Consider the following 19,156-nt stretch of genomic DNA (forward strand, 5'->3'; position numbering starts at 1 on the left):
GCAACAGAGTTTCTTTGGGAAGATTACATGCAGCAAAAAGGCAACAAGTCATATGCCTGATAGCAACTCTATGAATGAATACATGTAAAGGCAGTTTTATCTTCCAGCATTATCAGGCTTTGAACCTTCCTGTGCTACCCTCACTGTAATACTCTGGGACCACCAAAAGATCTGTCTATCTTATTGAATCATTTCTTATTTTTACATGAACTTCAATTGAGAATATTTATTTATCTTTCTTTTTATATTTATTATTTTTGTCTGTCTCCTGGCATATTGTGGTAATTTAGTTTGTTGTTGGTGTATCTTGCATACCTTGTGGCTGCAGCAAGTAAGAACTTGGTACATTGTATTTGTGTCTCTGAAATCTAGAAAAATCCGAAATTTGGAACACCCTGTCCCCCAAGGGTTGTGGATAAAGGAACCTGTGTACCTGTACCACTTAGAGGAAAAAAAATGGCTCAACATACACAGGTAAGCAAATAAGGAAATGTAAACAAACCTACTTGCATTTTAGAAGGACATACATGGTAAACGGTCAGGCACTGAGGAGGACAGTAAAACTGAGGGATCTGGGAATACAGATACTTAATTTCCTGAAGGTGGCATCACAGATGGATAGGGTTGTAAAGAGAGCTTTTGGCCTTCATAAATCAGTATTGAATATAAGAGTTGGGATGTTATGGTGAAGTTGTATAGGACATTGGTGAGGCCAAATTTGGAGTGTTGTGTGCTGTTTTGGTCACCTAACTACAGGAAGGAGTGCAGAGAAGATTTACTAGGATGTTGCTTGGACTTCAGAAACTGAGTTACCGGGAAAGTTCTCTGGAACGTAGAAGAATGAGGGGAGATTTGATGGAGGTATTTAAAATTATGAGAGGGATAGACAGAGTAAATGTAGATGGACTTTTTCCACTGAGGCTGGGTAAGTGAGATACAAACCAGAGGACATGGGTTAAGGGTGAAAGGGGAAAAGGTTAGGGGGAGCATGAGAGGGAACTTCACATATGAGAGTGGTGGGAGCTGTGAATGAGGTGCCAGCTGAAGTGGTTAATATGGGGTCAATTTTAACATTTAAGAAGAATTTGGACAGATGCATGTATGGGAGAGGAATGGAGGCCTGGGTGCAGGTTAGTGGAACAAGGCCAAAATAATGGTTTGGCACAGACTAGAAGGGCCAAAGGGGCCTGTTTCTGTGCTGTAATGTTCTATGGTTCTACAGAGAGAGAGAAAAATAAATTAAGTGCAATCCTTAATTAAAGAATCCTTAAATGAGTTTGTGGTTGAAGAGTCTGATGGTGGAGGGATAGAAGCTGTTCATGAACTTAGTAGTGTGAGTCTTGTGGCACCTATACCTCTTTCCTGATGGTAGCAGTGAGAACAGAGTGTAGGCTGTGTATTGTGGATCCTTGATGATGCTGTTGGTCTTTGACGGCATCATTCCCTGCAGATCAGTGATTCTCAGCCTTTCTCTTTCCATTCACATACCACGTTAAGTATTCCCTATGTCATAGGTGCTCTGTGGTTAGTAAGGGATTGCTTAAGGTAATATGTGAGTGGAAAGAAAAAGTTTGAAAATCATCGTTTTAATCATACCTAATTGATTCGTTATGTGCGGTTTCATAACTCCAAAGGAAATGGGCCAATAGCAATTGTTTTTAGCAAAATGTTTCAGTAACAATTGGGTCTAGAGTAGTAGTTCTCAACCTTCCCTTCCCACACACATACCACCTTAAGTAATCCCTTACTAATCACAGAGCACCGATGGCATGGGGATTACTTAAGAGTGGTATGTGAGTGGAAAGAAAAAGGTTGAGAATCACTGCTGTGGCAGAGGTCCAAGAATTTGGCAGAGAGCTAAGTAGGGTAGCTCTCTGATAGCAGAAAGAGGTGGGGTGTTGGAGTAAGGGGGAGAGGGATGAGGGAAATTAGAGAAGTTGATATTGAAGCTATCTGGTTGGAGATTGCCGAGACGAAATGCGAGTTGTTCCTCCAATTTGTTGGTGGCCTCAACCTGGCAGTGACGAAACCAGGGGCAGACATGCTAGTGTGGTAATGGAGTTGAAAGAGTTGGCCACTGGGAGGTCCTTGCTGTTGCAGCAGACAGAGCAAAGGAGTTCAACAAAGTGATCTCCCATTCTGCGTCCAGCCTCCTCAATGTAGTGGAGTCCACATCCAACGGGATGCAGTAAATAACCTCTGCAGATGCACAAGGTGAAGTGTTGCTCCACACTTCTGAATAAGAGCTCAGGATGGAAACGTTGATTATATTTTGCTTTCTATGGATGCTACATGACCAGCCAAGTTTTTCCAGCTCCTTGGTGCACTGCACGAGACTCCAGCATCTGCAGATTTTCTTGTTTACCTCCAAGCAGAGTAGATATGGTCATTAATTCAAAAGGTCAGTTTTGAATTGAACCTCAGTGAAAAGAAGTTAACAAGACACTAGTGTGGAGGATTAACGTGCTTTTAGGGGCTAAGAGGTGTTCCTGATCCATGGCTGCATTACACTATGGATTAATAGGTTTTTTGCCATAAAATGCAGTCTATCTCTAGATTGACAGAACAAGCAAATAACACTTAGTTCTTTCTTAGTAGCTACAATTTCAAAAGCAAAGTGTTCTGAAATAGGTTTTGACGGCATTATAGGGGAGAAAAGAATAATTGTCCCTTGTTGATGCTTGGCTCTCACGATAAATAACAACTGGATTTCATGAGAGTGAATTGCTTGGAAGCAAGAGATCGTTCTGCTGGCCCATCAGGAAGGAAGTCTGGTATAGTCATGTTCCTTCAAATTTAGACATACAGCACAGTAACAGGCCCTTCCGGCCCACGAGCCCATGCCACCCAATTACACCCAATTGACCTACAACCCCCGTGCATTTTGGAGGGTGCGAGGAAGCCAGAGTACCTGGAGAAATCCCACGCAGACACAGGGAAAACGAACAAACTCCTTACAGACAGCGTGGGATTCGAAACCAGGTCGCTGGCGCTGTAACGCCATTGCGCCAACTGCTACACTAACCATGTCACTCATTCAGTAATGTCGATAGCCTTTCTCCATTCCAAAACTTGCAGGCAAATTTTTTTTTGCTGTTGCCTTATATTCATGTAGAGATGAATATGGCAAAGGCCACTCAGCCCATCGGTCACACTGATCACTGGCACCGTTTTACTCTCATCTCTTTATCTGTTCTTCCACCCTCTCATCAACTCCCCCCTCATATCCTACTATCTGACACAATGAGGTCAATTAATCTGTCAACTGTTCCACCTTTGTATTGTTTTTGAGTTTGAAAAAGGAGTCCGAACCCAAAATATTGACTCGCCATTTCTCTCCACGGATGCTGCCTGACCTGCTGAGGATTGCTACATTGAGGGGCTGATCAAGGTCTTTGTTTTGGGGCGGAGTTCAAGCTCGCGATCCATTTTTAATTCTTGCCATTGGCCTTCATGGTCACAAGAAGTGATTGTGATGTCTACCAGTTACCACTTCAAGCTTTTATTTTCTGTATAAAAGAATCATAACTGTAGTTAATCCTTCTTATTGCAAACAAAACATTTAAAAAAAATATTATTTTAATTTAAAATTTTAAAATTTAGATATACAGCAAGATAACAGGCCCTTTGGGGCTACGAGCCTGTGCCACCCAATTACTCCTCATTGACCTACAACCCCCCCAGAACACTTCAAACAGTGGGAGGAACCAAACCCCCGGAAGAATCCCACACAGAATCAGGGAGAACGTACAAACACCTTACAGAATTTGAACCCCGGTCCTGATCGCTGTGACAATGTTGCGCTAACTGCTACGCTTAACTGTGCCACCCATAAATACAATAAACCCCTTGGTATCCGGTACCTATGGCAGTTGGTATATGCTGGATAAGTGAGTTTTCCGGTTCCTTGAGACTGTGTGTTGCATGAATGGAGAGGCGGGACAATTTTAAACTTCCATTATTTTACCTATTTATCTTTGGCATTTTTTTTTGCTGTTGGCTTGAGGCTGCCGATTGCTTGAATTCCAGATAACTGTGTCTCTAAAAGGCAGTGTTATGGTGATCAAAATGAGAAGGAAATGACATGGAGGTGAAAGGGTTAAGTGCAATACACTGAAAGCAGAGGGACCCCGTGTTAAAATTCCTTGTTTCTGGAAAGGCACTGTTTAATTGCAGAGCCAGGAGTAATGGGAACATAGCAGTAGGAATGTTGCTCTTGGCTGTGTGAGCTGCCTGAAGGAAGATCAGAGATTTCTATTGCAGATTTACTTTTAACTCTCCCACTGCAGGCTTCCACTGTGAATTAAATCACAAACGATAGCTCTCAGCATTTTACAGATATTCATTCCACCAAGAAGCTTCTGACATCATTATACACTGCACTGGGAACATCACATTTTAATTTCCTCTGATTGCATGCTGCTTAATATGCGTCTGAATTCCTTTGTGTGGTGTTTTATTGCAGTGGTTAATCAGTTTAAAGCAATTGGTGTTAACCCACTAGGCAATCTTGAGAGAAAGGGTTAACCAGTTGTTGGCTTCCAAGGGGGTGAGTTATTGTTGCCCTCCCTGCAAGTTGTAAACCGGTGTTAGGGTAGAATAGGGGTTTGCAAGTTTGATGCACTCATGAAGAGTGAAGGTTCATGCCCCCCATAGTGACTTGCCCTCAAGGTGATGAAACAAACAACTTACACTCTCATTGCATGAGGTTGTGCATGAGTAGGTCGAATTCATGAAATCAACCATTGTAAATACAAATTCATTCTGCTGAAGGAGCCACTTTTCTCTGGCCAATGGAAGGTTACACACATGATGGTTTTGCAATAGGCAAGAGGCTGAGAAAACCCAGGAGGCCAGTAAGTGGGCATCCTCCTGCTCACTTCGGGAAAGAAGGCATTACTTGCAAAGTCAACATTTACTCCCTCTCTAATTGCCCTTTAAGGAGGTGGGAGAGGCACCTTCTTCAACTGCTGCAGTCCCAGTCTACGTGCTCCTACACCGCAGTTAGGCAGGAAGTCCAAGGATTTAGACCTGCTGATGCTGAAGAATCAATGATAAATTTTGGCATTTTACTGTGGAGGGGATGGGAGGGAAGGGGAACGTAGTTGGAGGTTTTCCAATTTTGGAGGTACTATGGAGGGGAGGGGTGGGAACGTAGTTGGTGATGCTCTGATGTGGTATTTCAGGAGGATCCTTGGTGAGCTTCTCTGTCGAGGGGAAGCTATAGGGTGGTCTACTGGCAGCCTATTAAAAGGTGTTCTCTAAACAGTGCTATCTTTGAATGTACTAACCTCCCGAGGATCACAGCCTTGATGAATCTTGCTAGCTTGACATAATCCTCAACGGTACATGCATGCTTTTAGTTGAAGACATGTTGTTGTCCCCTACTCAAACCCATGGTCAAGCAACATGTACATTGAATTATATTTCTATCTGAATTGCAGCATTACTGACCACATATTGGTCTTTACGTTTCACATGAGCCTCTTGTCCTGCACAATAGAACAGAGAATTTCCTTTAAACAATTCACACATGGTAGTTCCTGAGTCTGAGGTCAACCTCTTTCAGAAAAGCAAACTTGGATTGTTTCCTCAGGAGCGGCCGAGGGGCCGTCTGATAGTTAGTTTATAAAATAATGAGGCTACATAAGGTTGATAGTCTTTCTGAGAGTGGAAATGTTAAATACCAGAGGGCTTATCATTAAGTTGAGAGGTGGAATGTTTTTAAGGAGGATGTTAGTTAAGGATACACACACACACACACACACACACACACACACACATATATATATCTTCTTTGGCTTGGCTTCGCGGACGAAGATTTATGGAGGGGGTAAAAAGTCCACGTCAGCTGCAGGCTCGTTTGTGGCTGACCAGTCCGATGCGGGACAGGCAGACACGATTGCAGCGGTTGCAAGGGAAAATTGGTTGGTTGGGGTTGGGTGTTGGGTTTTTCCTCCTTTGCCTTTTGTCAGTGAGGTGGGCTCTGCGGTCTTCTTCAAAGGAGGCTGCTGCCCGCCAAACTGTGAGGCGCCAAGATGCACGGTTTGAGGCGTTATCAGCCCACTGGCGGTGGTCAATGTGGCAGGCACCAAGAGATTTCTTTAGGCAGTCCTTGTACCTTTTCTTTGGTGCACCTCTGTCACGGTGGCCAGTGGAGAGCTCGCCATATAATACGATCTTGGGAAGGCGATGGTCCTCCATTCTGGAGACGTGACCCATCCAGCGCAGCTGGATCTTCAGCAGCGTGGACTCGATGCTGTCGACCTCTGCCATCTCGAGTACCTCGACGTTAGGGGTGTGAGCGCTCCAATGGATGTTGAGGATGGAGCGGAGACAACGCTGGTGGAAGCGTTCTAGGAGCCGTAGGTGGTGCCGGTAGAGGACCCATGATTCGGAGCCGAACAGGAGTGTGGGTATGACAACGGCTCTGTATACGCTTATCTTTGTGAGGTTTTTCAGTTGGTTGTTTTTCCAGACTCTTTTGTGTAGTCTTCCAAAGGCGCTATTTGCCTTGGCGAGTCTGTTGTCTATCTCATTGTCGATCCTTGCATCTGATGAAATGGTGCAGCCGAGATAGGTAAACTGGTTGACCGTTTTGAGTTTTGTGTGCCCGATGGAGATGTGGGGGGGCTGGTAGTCATGGTGGGGAGCTGGCTGATGGAGGACCTCAGTTTTCTTCAGGCTGACTTCCAGGCCAAACATTTTGGCAGTTTCCGCAAAGCAGGACGTCAAGCGCTGAAGAGCTGGCTCTGAATGGGCAACTAAAGCGGCATCATCTGCAAAGAGTAGTTCACGGACATATATATATATATATATATATATATATGTATAAAGTATGAGAGTGGTTGGGGCCTGGAACACAATACCAGGGGAGGGGAAAGATACAACAGCAATATTTAAAAGGCATTTAGACAGACCTGTGCACAGGTGAGGGCAGTGATAGGGACCAGATGAACAAATGTGGAATGGGGCATATGGGCCACGTGAAGAGGTGAGGGCAGTGATAGGGACCATATGAACAAATGGGGAATGGGGCATATGGGCCACGTGAAGAGGTGAGGGCAGTGATAGGGACCATATGAACAAATGGGGAATGGGGCATATGGGCCATGTGAAGAGGTGAGGGCAGTGATAGGGAGCATATGAACAAACGAGGAATGGGGCATATGGGCCATGTGAAGAGGTGAGGGCAGTGATAGGGACCATATGAACAAATGGGGAATGGGGCATATGGGCCATGTGAACAGGTGGGGAACGGGGGATATGAACCATGTGAACAGGTGGGGAATGGCAGAGATACAAACCATGTCCAGGCAGATGGGATGATTTAGATTGGCATCATGGTCAACCCAGATGTGTTTAGCTGAAAGACTTGTTCCAGGGCTCTGCATTCCATGAAGCTGGGCAGATACTATTGGAGAAAGGAACTGTGGACCATGGTCTTCTGGATAAACAGTTTGGGGTCCTGAGCTCAATTAAACATCACTCCTTCGCCAAAACAAATGATCTGGTTCATCTCCCACTGCCATGTGTGGGAACCTGCTGTGCATTCACAGCTACTATCCATCCTGAAAAATGTACGTTATCGTCTGTAAAATAGAACAGGGAAGTTGAAGGAGTGAAAGATGCTACAAAAAATTTTTTTTTGCCATCTCAGCTACAGCTCCAATTTCCATTCTCCCTCCTGTGATGACACGGCTGAAGTTCTCAGCCACTGCCTATGGGAGAGGGTTACACGTTTTCCCACAGAGTGGAAAAATAACAGTGAACCACCTCTGTCCTTTAAAACTGATGCAAGCAGAATCGTGGGTCTTCTGTGTCAGGGCAGTTCCTTTAATTGTCAGACTAAATAAACATCCACAGCTGAATGAAGTTGATCCAACTGTTGATAGTGAAGTTATCAGTTGTAAACATCCTGCTCATGAAAGACACTCCCACCACCTTTAACCCCCTCCCAACCCCACCATTGATCAGACCACCCAACTTGGACCCACATCTGTGTCAACTTCCATATTCCTTGCTGAAGCCACCATCCAACCAAACCTATTAATAATTTTGCAGTGATGCAATGTAACCATTCAAACTGAGCATATATTCCATTCTATTCATAAAGTACGCCCATCACCTCCTCTCACAACCTCCTCTCACTGGTACCTTTGGATAGAAGGTACAGAAGACCACCGCTTCTGGGTTCAAGATCTGTTTCCTTCCAACAGCTATCAGACCATACTACTACCCCAGTCATGATCTATTCTGGAACCTCCAAAATAAAATCCATATATACCTTTCACCTGTGGGTCTGTACTCCTTCACACCACCCCCCTCCCCCAATTCTTTCCCTTCACTAGCCTTTAATTCAGACGCTTGTCTTTTTTCACGCATACCTTGAGGAAGGGCTCAGGCCTGAAATGTCGGTAATATATCTTTACCTTCTCTGGACACTGCGAGACTGGATGACTGTCATTGAGAACGGCTGACCTAGACTGGAGCAACTCACAATGGAAGAATATTTCTCCTCATCTGTTAGTGCATGGCTTAAAGTTTGGAAAAAGCTTTTGATTTAAAGAACAGAATGACACTAGGAGATTAGATACAGGATGAGTGCAATATTGGGGCTGGACTGTAGCCACCCAGAATTGTGCTGAGGTGCATTGGAAGAAGATGCAAACTGAACTTAGAACTCAAAAAAAAATCTCCTGTTAACTCAGATTGAAAAAAAAAACTCCTTATGTTACAGGATTGCTCTATTCAGTGCCAGGATAAATAAACCACCCATCACTGCCTTTGCCAAAAACCTTTCTGTGATTGGGCTACATGACCAAATGTCACAATTCATTATTAATAAATTTAGGGATGAAAGTTGCTTTATGTTTCTGAAGAAGGAAAAGTTGGAAAAGCCAATTGGCCTCAGATCACAGAATCTGCAACTGGAATCTGGCAATAATTCACTCCGTTCTCTCACTAATGAGAGACAGTCTGTGACAGGATTGGACAACAGCAAATCAGCATGCAACAATGATCTGAATTCCCACATGAATTGCTGTACCTCCAGGCAGGAAACTTCCCTCTACTCACTGCCAGGGGATTAGTTACTTTCCAACTATGTGTGGCCGAGCAATGAGGATATGGCTAATCGGAGATGCTTATGACACAGAGGAAACTATTTGGCCCGTCAGATCGATGCTGGCCAGAAAAGGAGCGATTTAGACTAATTCCACTCCCCATGGCCTACAGCATATCCAATGCCTGTTCATTACACACTTCCAATACACAGGCATTCTGTCTCCTAAAGGCCCCAGAGTTCCAGCAAGTCTCATTCAACAACTCCCTTCCAGTCCTTCCACCTATTACCTTAACTCCATGCATTCTAGTTATTGCTTAAGTATGAAGCAAATAGGCCCTTTCGGTGCAAATCACCCAGGTCACATGGTTTAAAGCACCTTGATTGTCTCCTTTCTGCCTCCCTTGCACTAACCTGATCCCAAATAGTCTTGCCCTGGTAAATGGAAATCAGATCGAAATTGCAGGTTTAATTTCCCATCCAACTCCAATGGTGACCTTTCTGTCTGTGGCCTCCAGACAGTTAAAATGAGCTTGAGGAGCAGGGCCTGTATCGAATTGAATTGGATTGCTTATTGTCATGAATTGAGATCCAGCCAGGGAAATCTACGCACACTTAAGTCCGCAGGTGGTATAATTATGATGCAAAAGTGCAGGGTATAGTGTTATAGTAAAGTTAAAGCGTGGGGCTCCGAATCATGGGTCCTCTACCGGCATCACCTACGGCTCCTAGAACGCTTCCACCAGCGTTGTCTCCGCTCCATCCTCAACATCCATTGGAGCGCTTTCATCCCTAACGTCGAAGTACTCGAGATGGCAGAGGTCGACAGCATCGAGTCCACGCTGCTGAAGATCCAGCTGCGCTGGATGGGTCACGTCTCCAGAATGGAGGACCATCGCCTTCCCAAGATCGTGTTATATGGCGAGCTCTCCACTGGCCACCGTGACAGAGGTGCACCAAAGAAAAGGTACAAGGACTGCCTAAAGAAATCTCTTGGTGCCTGCCACATTGACCACCGCCAGTGGGCCTCACAGTTTGGCGGGCAGCAACCTCCTTTGAAGAAGACCACAGAGCCCACCTCACTGACAAAAGGCAAAGGAGGAAAAACCCAACACCCAACCCCAACTGTTAGGTCTGCTTTGTTCATGAATGAGTGAGACAAACACCAGGCTGAGTCGAAATCAGGGTTCTTTGTTCTTTATTACCGGATTGTAACACTTGCGACTAAACATGTTAGTCGGAGAATGCATTCTGCCGTTATCAGCAAAATGGTGATTTTTTATACCCTTGGATACATGCTTAGAACATCATCATATCATTACTTGTCCAATGACTAAAACTGTTGCTATCCTTTCCCTGCTAGCTTCCTGCCTCTCAATCCATCAATGTCTCTCTTATCTTGTAAGTACAAGGATGCATTTACATCTTGTTACAGCCCTGTACAGGGCAGGGTAACTCCTTACACATTCCCATCTCATGATGTTTTACCTTACACAACCCACCAATTTTCCCCTGCAGCCGCTGCAACTGTGTCTGCCTGTCCCGCATCGGACTTGTCAGCCATAAACGAGCCTGCAGCTGACGTGGACTTTTTACCCCCTCCATAAATCTTCGTCCGCGAAGCCAAGCCAAAGAAGACAAAGTTAAAGCATATTTGTTACTCAGAAAAATGTGCTGGATAGTGAGAGAGATAAACAGTGCAGGAGCATCATCAATGGGGTCTATTCACGAGTCTGATAACACTGGACAATTTTTTTTTCCAAAGTGCTTGCTTCCTGAAAAAAAAATTGGGGATTACGGTAGACAATTTCAAGCTGAACATAAAGATAATTTTAGATTTGCTATATTATGTAGGAAGTTGGAGAAACATTAAATTAACTTTTATTGAATTTAGCATGTTTAATCTCATAATAATGCTGACATTGCATCAGTTCAACTGAACTAAAAATGATTTGTACTCAGCATCTGATGCCCCTCATGTCAGTGTCCAACAGTAGTCGGCCAGCATTGGTAGATTCCAGTTGCCCTGATACTGCTTTTCCATGGTCACAGTGTCCTGGTGAAACCTTTAACCATGTTCGTAATTGACTGCACCAAGATCAACAGGGAAGATGTCCAAGTACGAATGTAGAGAAGGAATTTTCAATGACACGTTGCACTTCATGGTTTTGGAAGCTTGAAGAAGACAAAATATGACAGGAAGTCTCAAAAATAGGTTACATCTAAAAATTGGTACATGACAGGAAAATTTTAAGGCGATTTTCCTGATCAGCGGCCCAAAATCGATAAAATAAACCCAGAAATGTTCAGGAAGCAAAAACAGCACAAAAGACATGTTGGTGCCCTCTGGACTCTATATTAAAGCCTGCAACTTCAGATAATGCTTGTTCTCTGAGATAAACAGGAGTTGAAGGTACTGGAATCTGAAGCCAAACACATTCTGCCAGAAGAATACCAGTGGTAATTTCTGCTGTGATGTGGGCTCATTTCTCTCTCTCTCTCTCTCTCTCTCTCTCTCTCTCTCTCCCTCAATTAAAAACAGCCTATTTAGCAATATTTTACATCCTTTATCTGGACAATCACCCTCTAACTGGTTCATTGACCGCTATCAGGATGTCTGAGAGTTTATAGTCATACACATAAGTGCAATGTATAGGTGCAGCCACAAAGTATGTAAGATAAACCAACTACAGCAGTGTAAATTAAATTACCACAATATGCTAAGATAGAAAAAGAGATAATAAATATAAAAGATAAAGAAACATTCATAGTTGCAGTTAAGACATGAGCAATTGATGTTTCAGTAGTAAAACACGAAACGTTGCAGACATGGTGATTGAAATGAAAACACAATGTTGGAGAAACTCACCTGGTCAAACAGTGTACTTCATATAGCAAAGATATAGACACATAATCAACATTTCGGTCCTGAGCCCCTTATCAACGTATTTTTGCCGGGATAAAAATGGAGAGGGGAGGAGCACTGTCCCACAGGCAGGAGGTAATCGGTAGATAAAGGAGGGAGGGCACAGCAGCAAACACGGGGAGGAGGAATGGCTCTGGGAATGGAGAGGGGGTGGAGAGCTGGAGGGAAGAAGAGATGGGGAAGAGAGGGTGAATGGGAGTAGGTTAGTAGAAATTGGAGAAGTTAATACCATCTGGTTGGTGAGTGCCCAGATGGAAAATTAGGTGTTGTTCCTTCAATTTACAGGCAGTCTGAGTTTGACAGTACCTGAGGCCATGGACAGACATGTCAGCACAGGAGTGGGGTGCAGAATTGAAATGGTTGGCCACTGGGAGAAGGTGCTCAGCGAAATCATCTCCCAGTCTATGCCCAGTCTCTTTGATGTAGAACAGGCCATAACAAGAGCAATGGATGCAGCAGATGACTCCTGCAGATTCGCAAGTGAAATGTTGCTTCCCTTGGAAGGACTGTTTCGGGCCTCGAATGGTGGTGAGGGAGGAGGTGTGGGCACAAGTATGGCACCTCCTGCGGCCACAGGGGAAAGTGCCGAGGGGGAAATTAATGGGAAGGAATGAGTGGATGAGGGAGTCACAGAGGGAGCAGTCCCTATGGGAGATAGAGAGGGGAGGAGAGTGGAAGATGTATCTGCTGGTGAGATCATGTTGTAGGTGGTGAAAATTATGGAGGATAATGTGTTGGATGTGGAGGCTAGTTGGATATTAGGTAAGGAGATGTAGAAGCTGGTTCAGAGCGCAGACAGATCCCCTGGTGGCTCCAGAGTAGTTTACCATTAGGGTTAGGATAAAATGGAGAGGGTGAAGAGTTTGATAGCCATTCGGGAAATGACTACCAAACTCTTGAACCAAAAGGTGCTGGATTTGAGACATCTATATCTTCTGCTCAAAAGTAGCAGTGAGAAGAGGTGATGGGGGTTCTTTATGGTGTTGGCTGCCTTCTTGAGGCAATGCCTCATGTAGATGTCTCCAATGGATGGGAGGTCTGGGCCCATGAAGGATGGCTATTTATCACTGGAGGAACCCTCTCTTCATCCCATCACACATTCTCCCCCTGAGATATTAACAGTTCCCCCCACCTTTACTGAAATGTAAATCTTCTTCCAGTCTGATGAAGGGTATTCAAGCTGAAACATTAATTGTTTCTGTCTTCACAACTGCTGCTTGATTGATCTGCTGAGTGATCACAAGATATAGGACCAGAAGTAGGCCCATTGGCTCATAGAGTCTGCTCTACCTTTCTAATCATGAGCTGATCCATCCTCCCGCTCAGCCCCATTCCCCGGCCTCCTCCCCATTACCCTTGATGCCCTGACTAATCAAATACCTGGCAATTTCTGCCTTCAATACACCCAGTGACCTCGCTTCCACAGCCCCCTGTGGCAACAAGTTCCACAGATTCATGACCCTCAGATGAAAGAAAAATTTCCACATCTCTGTTTTAAATTATGCTCTTTTATCTTGAAGTTGTGCATCCTTGTCCTAGACTCCCCAACCATGGGAAACATGGTCACAACCACTCTGTTCAGGCTTCAAAGTTCCTCCTTGAGGTCCTCCCACATCCTCTGTACTCCAAAGAGTACAGACCAAGAGCCAACAAACATTCCTCATATGCTAACCTTTTCATTCCTTGTATCATTCTAGTAAATCTTCTCTGAACCCTCTTCAACATCAGCATGTCTTTTCTCAAATAAGGCACCCAAAACTGTACACAGTGCTCCAAGTGAGGCCTCACCAGTGCTTTATAGAGTCTCATCATTACGTCGTCTATGCTATTGCTCTATATGCTGATCCAGTCAGTGGAAGGTGTGACAAGCAATTACATTTTGGGTTGCAGATGGGACCGGAGCTGGAGGAGATCACAATGTCAGTGATGGACAAGGCCATCCTGAGATTTCACACAGATTTTGGTGCTGGGCAGGGAACACAAACCAATAGCTGTCATCCCATCAGTTTTATCCCAAGTCGTAAACGTTATCTGGTCTGTGTGTGTGGGCTGATGATCCTTTGGTGTGCTTGGACCATAGTGCACAGCCTTAATGGCCCACATCTTCAAGAATAGTCACCAGGGCTGAGTCTTGAATACTCCTTCTGGACAGCATTCCCTGCTCTAGATCATTATGCATGCAACAAGTGCACATATATGCATAGACTTTGTACTCCTGTAAAGGGCCGACCAGGGGCCACTTCCATTTAGAAAGATAAGGAATGTTCAGGGCCATCAGCATGGCTCGGTCCATGGGATGTACATACTTCTCACAAGTTTGGGTTTTTAAAAGAGGAGACAAAGAGAATTGATGGGCAATGAACTTTGTTTCCATTGACATTAACAAACCCTTTGACAAGATCTTGCTGAGCAGTCTAGTGTGGAAGGTCAGACCCCATGGGGTCCAGGATGAGCTAACCAATTGGATAGAGAATTAGCTTGATGGTGAGAGTCAAAATGGCTGTTACTCAGATCGGAGGGGCTGTGCTTAGTGGTGTCCTGCAGGGATCAGTGCTGGATCCACATGTTTTTGCCATTTATATGAACGGTTTGGATGAGAATGTAGTCAGTACGGTTAGAAAGTTTGTTGTTGATACCAAAATACATGTGAAGGAAATCACAACAGGATCTGGGAAAGAGGCTCAAGGAATGGGCAGGTGAGATTTAACTTAAAAATGCAATGTGTTGCTTTTTTGGGAAGTTAAACCAGGGCAGGACTTGCACGGTGAAAGGTTGGGCTCTGATGAACATTCAACAACAACGAGACTTGGGAATACAGGAAAGTGGTGACACAGGTAGACAAAAAAAAGCATTTGTCATGCTTTCCTTCATCGTTAAGGGCACAGAGCACAGGAATTGGGATAAATGCACAATAATGCTCTTTGCAGGTCCATGGGAGGTAATAATATATAATCAACACTTCTCCAGCACTTTCACAGACTTTCTTGTTTTGCAGGAGTTGGGATGCTATGTAATGATTGAACAAGTCATTGGTGTGACCAAATTTGGAGTATTTGGTTTCCCAGTTCTAGGAAGGATGTCATTAAGGAAAGGGCACATGGATATGAGGGGGTTTGAGGGTTATGGGCGGAGAGTGGAAGGGGAGAACTAGTGGAGTTGTTCAAGTGAACTGGCATGGACTCGAAGGGCCGATATGGCCTGTTTCCGCGCTGTAAACTGTTATATGATTGTATGGAAAAGTTTCATGAGCATGTTGCCAGGACGGAGGGCTTGAATTAAAAGGAGAGGCAGAATGGGCTGGCACTTTCTGATTAGAGTACAGAGTTTACATTACTCTACTCAATATTGGGAATCAGGGGTAAAACACAAAAATCTGCAGACATAGTGATTGAAATGCTGGATGCTGGAGAAACTCAGCAGGTCAAACAGTGCACTTTATATAACAAAGATGAAGATACATAACCAACGTTTCAGGCTTGAGCCCTTCATCAAGGGATGAACAAAGTGTGGACAGGTGCCCAAATTAAATGATGGGGGGTGGGGAGGGCAAGGGGAGGAGGACAGTCCCACAGGCAGAAGGTAATAGGTGGATAAGGGAGGGAGGGCACGCCAGCAAACAGGGGGAAGGGGAATGGCTCTGTCAATTGAGAGGGAAGGGGTTAGAGAGCTGGAGGAAAGAAGGGGAAGAGATGGAGAATGGGGAGTGGTTGAGCAGAAACCAGGGAGGTCAATGTTAATGCCATCTGTTCGGAGGGTGCCCAGACAGAATAGGTGTTGCTCCTCCAATTTACGGGTGGCCTTGGTTTGGCCGTGCGTGTGGCCATGGACACGTGTCGGCATGGGAGTTGGACGCAGAATTGAAATAGTTGGCCATTGGGAGATCCCTGTCATTGATGCGGGCAGAGCGAAGGTGCTCAGCGAAGTGATATCCCAGTCTGCGCTGTTCGTTATCAGGGCTGGGTTTCCAGGCAAACACACTGGGGAATGCAACATTTGGTCAGTGCGACTGGAACATTGGACTGGATTTGGTGTTCATGTCTCTGGAATTGAAGTTAAACCCAAGGTCTTGGGCCAGAGGTGAAGCTGCCATCACTGAGCCTTTACTGATCATTAACCATTTCCACTGCCACACAACTATTCTTCAAACAGCTCATAATTTGAAAAGGAAAGCACATCAGTAGGGTAAATATTGCCCTTTGAAAGACTGACTGCTCACAGTTAGAGATCACAGGCTTTCCCAGATCTCAAGAAGTACTGCCTAAATGCCAAAAATTACCTGCACTGAAAAAAAAACCACTTTATGATTTTAAATTGTGTCTTTATATGAGAAAAGAAATAAATACAGAAAAGCAGGGATCTAGTCTGGTCCATAGCTGTGGTCAATTCATTTTAAAATTCTTCCTGTGCCCAGGTAACTTGGGTAACGTGTCATCAATTTCTCCCTTGTTGATTAGGATACACACATTTTGTAAGATCGATCTTTCTGTTTAATTTAATATCTAGTAACCATATCCAATGGGCAGGCTACATTACAGCAATAATATTCTGGATTCTTAATACAGTATATGAAAATCTTTGAATTTTTTTGCTCTTGGATGAAGATCATGTGATTACTTTTTATTTTTCTATGGGAGGTGGGCATTATTTCCAAACCTTTGTTGCTGCAGTAAAAGTCCTAAGATCTGGACTGCATTGGGTCAGTCTGAATTTTTGGATTTTCCAGATTCTCGAGCAGTACATCTGTGGGGCTTATGTAGTGCACGCATGCAATGCATGCACGCACAAATTGCGCGCGCCAAGAGTCGTCGAGAAGTCTGGATTCTCGGGTGGTCAGAATTTGAATATCGAGTGTCCACAGTTCTCTGCTCCATGGCTGCCATTGACTGGAGAATGCCAAAAGTAAATTACCAGAGAGTTTTAGCTTTGTAGGTATATTGATACATGTAAGCTGGGCTTACGAAAAAAATGTTTTTGTTGTTATCTCTAACTACAGGGATACTTTTATAAAAAAATTAATAAATTTCTGCTGAAACACTGCACAAAAATTTTAGAGACAGTCATTTTGTTGTCACCCCCTCTGATGGTGTCACTCACTGCACTCCGGACTCCCCGTGCCCTCCTAGTGATGTCAGCGCTCAGATCAAAGCCTTTCCAATTGCATCACAAGGACCCTCTTACCCTTCAGAGATGGATACATCTTTTTAGCATTTCACACAAGTACTCGGTTGATGACTGGAATCACATCTTTAGGCCCAATTCTGGTGGTGGATGTATCTGTCTCTGTCCTGCTCCCCACAAACAACTTGCTTCCAAGCGACGAGTGAGCATCAGGCTGTGCAATCACAAGGGCCAGAAGTTGCTGAAGTGTTTCAAATAGGTTTTTCTTTGATACTTTTTGAGTTTAGCAGATTAGATCCAAGCTCAACTTCCTCGGCAGAAAATAAGAAAGCCAGACATTGCTTTTTTTTATATTTCCCACAGGAATACCTTGATGAGATATCGAAATAAAGCCATCACACTATTAATGCAACACTGCTGTGCTACAAAATTAGATCACAAATTGGAGGAGCATTTTCCTGCTTTTATTTCTTTTGTACCTGCTGTTTTCCATTCAGATTAATGTGGGCACAACTGGACAGCTTTTTCCATATCATTTAATCCCGAATGATAAGGTAAGCTTCAGGTTCTGCAATATCCTGCGGCAATTGGAGGCGGAACGTGTCCCATTCTCTGTCTCCTGTGCAGCCTCTCTTGACTCTCACTTCACCTCCACCACATTCTGCCCTTCGGATCCTTGACACCCTTGACACACTGCACCTCACTCTGTCTGAGCAGCCTCTACCCCAGACTCTGATGCCTTGTGCTGATTGCCTGCTCACTGAGAACGGCTACCCCACCCAAATGGGCCTGACGTGAGGTTGGTTTGAAACAGGCAGGGAAAATGTCAAAGCCTCAGGGTGGGTTTGGGTTGGCTATAATTGGGTCATCTTGACTAATAGAGGTCACCTTAAGTCTGGATTGTGGGTAAGTCTGGTCTGATGGTTGTGACAGATCAGCTTGGCAGTATTTGAGCCTGGTTTTCATTTGGTTGGACTTGGTTTGGATTGGCTGTGGTTTCACCTGGTTTTAATTTATTTTTTTAAATTTAGATTTACATCCCACAAGCCTGTGTTACCCAATTAACCTACAAGCCCCCCCTCCCACCCGGTACATTTTTGAAGGGTTGGAGAAAACCAGAGCACCCAGAGGAAACCCCCACATCCATGGGGAGAATGTACAAACTCGTTACAGACAGTACCAGATTCAAACCCTGGTTGCTGGGGCTCTAACAGCATATGCTAATTGCTAAGCTAACTGTGATTGGCTGTGGTTAGGCCTGGTTTGGACTGGGTGTGATTGGGTGAAACACAAAAGTTGACTGTGATTGGACCTAGTTTGGGTTGTCGTGGTTGGGCTGATTTGGGTTGTTGTAATTGGGCCTTGTTTTGCTTGGTTTTGATTGACTTTAGTTGGGACTGGTCAGGATTGAGCATGGTTGGGCCTGATTTGGATTGGCCATGGTTTCACCTGGTTTGGGTTGTCATGGTTGGGCCTGGTTTGGAGTGACCATGGCTCATAGCCAGTGAGATTGGCTCTGTACACCCAGCCCAGGCAGGTACAGGTGTGGGGTAAAGGAGATGCAGCAGCCAACCATTCTGGGTAAAGGAATAGCTGGGCCTTTAACCCTGTTCCTCTCTCTACAGCTGCTGTTTGACCCTACTGACCATCTCCAGCATTTTTAACATCGTTGGTGTTTGCAGGAACCTGCATTGCCCAGGTGGGTCGATCTAGATCTTACGTTGGAGGAATACATGAACTGTGTCTCGAAAGGGTCTTAAACAAGAAAATCCGCAGAGAGGGTCTGTGAGCAGTGACGTAAAAATGAATTTCTCATCTTGCTTTCAAATAGCAAGAGACTTAAAGTCCCTCTTGTCTTGTAGCCTTGCGGAATTTTTAAGCAAGATTGCAAAATTAATTTGGTTTGAAAGCCAATTTGATTAGGGACCTGTGTCTGCACTGCACCTAGATTGAAATAGCCTTGAACATTATCACTTAGGATCTTTAATAACAATCTGATGAATGAGACCCATCTCATTTTCTTGGTCTGGTTTCGTTTGGACCCTGGG

The 19,156-nt window shown here is 44.5% G+C and overlaps 2 long non-coding RNA genes across 2 annotated transcripts in view; both read left to right on the plus strand.

Moving 5' to 3' along the window:
* The window catches only part of LOC138749274 (uncharacterized), a 110,662-nt gene extending 93,061 nt beyond the window's left edge, over nucleotides 1-17,601 (plus strand). The window contains exons 2-3 of the long non-coding RNA XR_011348531.1: nucleotides 373-474; nucleotides 17,472-17,601. This is a non-coding gene — a long non-coding RNA (uncharacterized lncRNA). The remainder of the gene's footprint in view (nucleotides 1-372; nucleotides 475-17,471) is intronic.
* A 1,128-nt stretch (nucleotides 17,602-18,729) lies between these two features.
* The window catches only part of LOC138749616 (uncharacterized), a 50,399-nt gene continuing 49,972 nt past the window's right edge, over nucleotides 18,730-19,156 (plus strand). The window contains exon 1 of the long non-coding RNA XR_011348774.1: nucleotides 18,730-18,807. This is a non-coding gene — a long non-coding RNA (uncharacterized lncRNA). The remainder of the gene's footprint in view (nucleotides 18,808-19,156) is intronic.

This window comes from Narcine bancroftii, chromosome 14, assembly GCF_036971445.1.
Source record: "Narcine bancroftii isolate sNarBan1 chromosome 14, sNarBan1.hap1, whole genome shotgun sequence".
Taxonomy (NCBI): Eukaryota; Metazoa; Chordata; class Chondrichthyes; order Torpediniformes; family Narcinidae; genus Narcine; species Narcine bancroftii.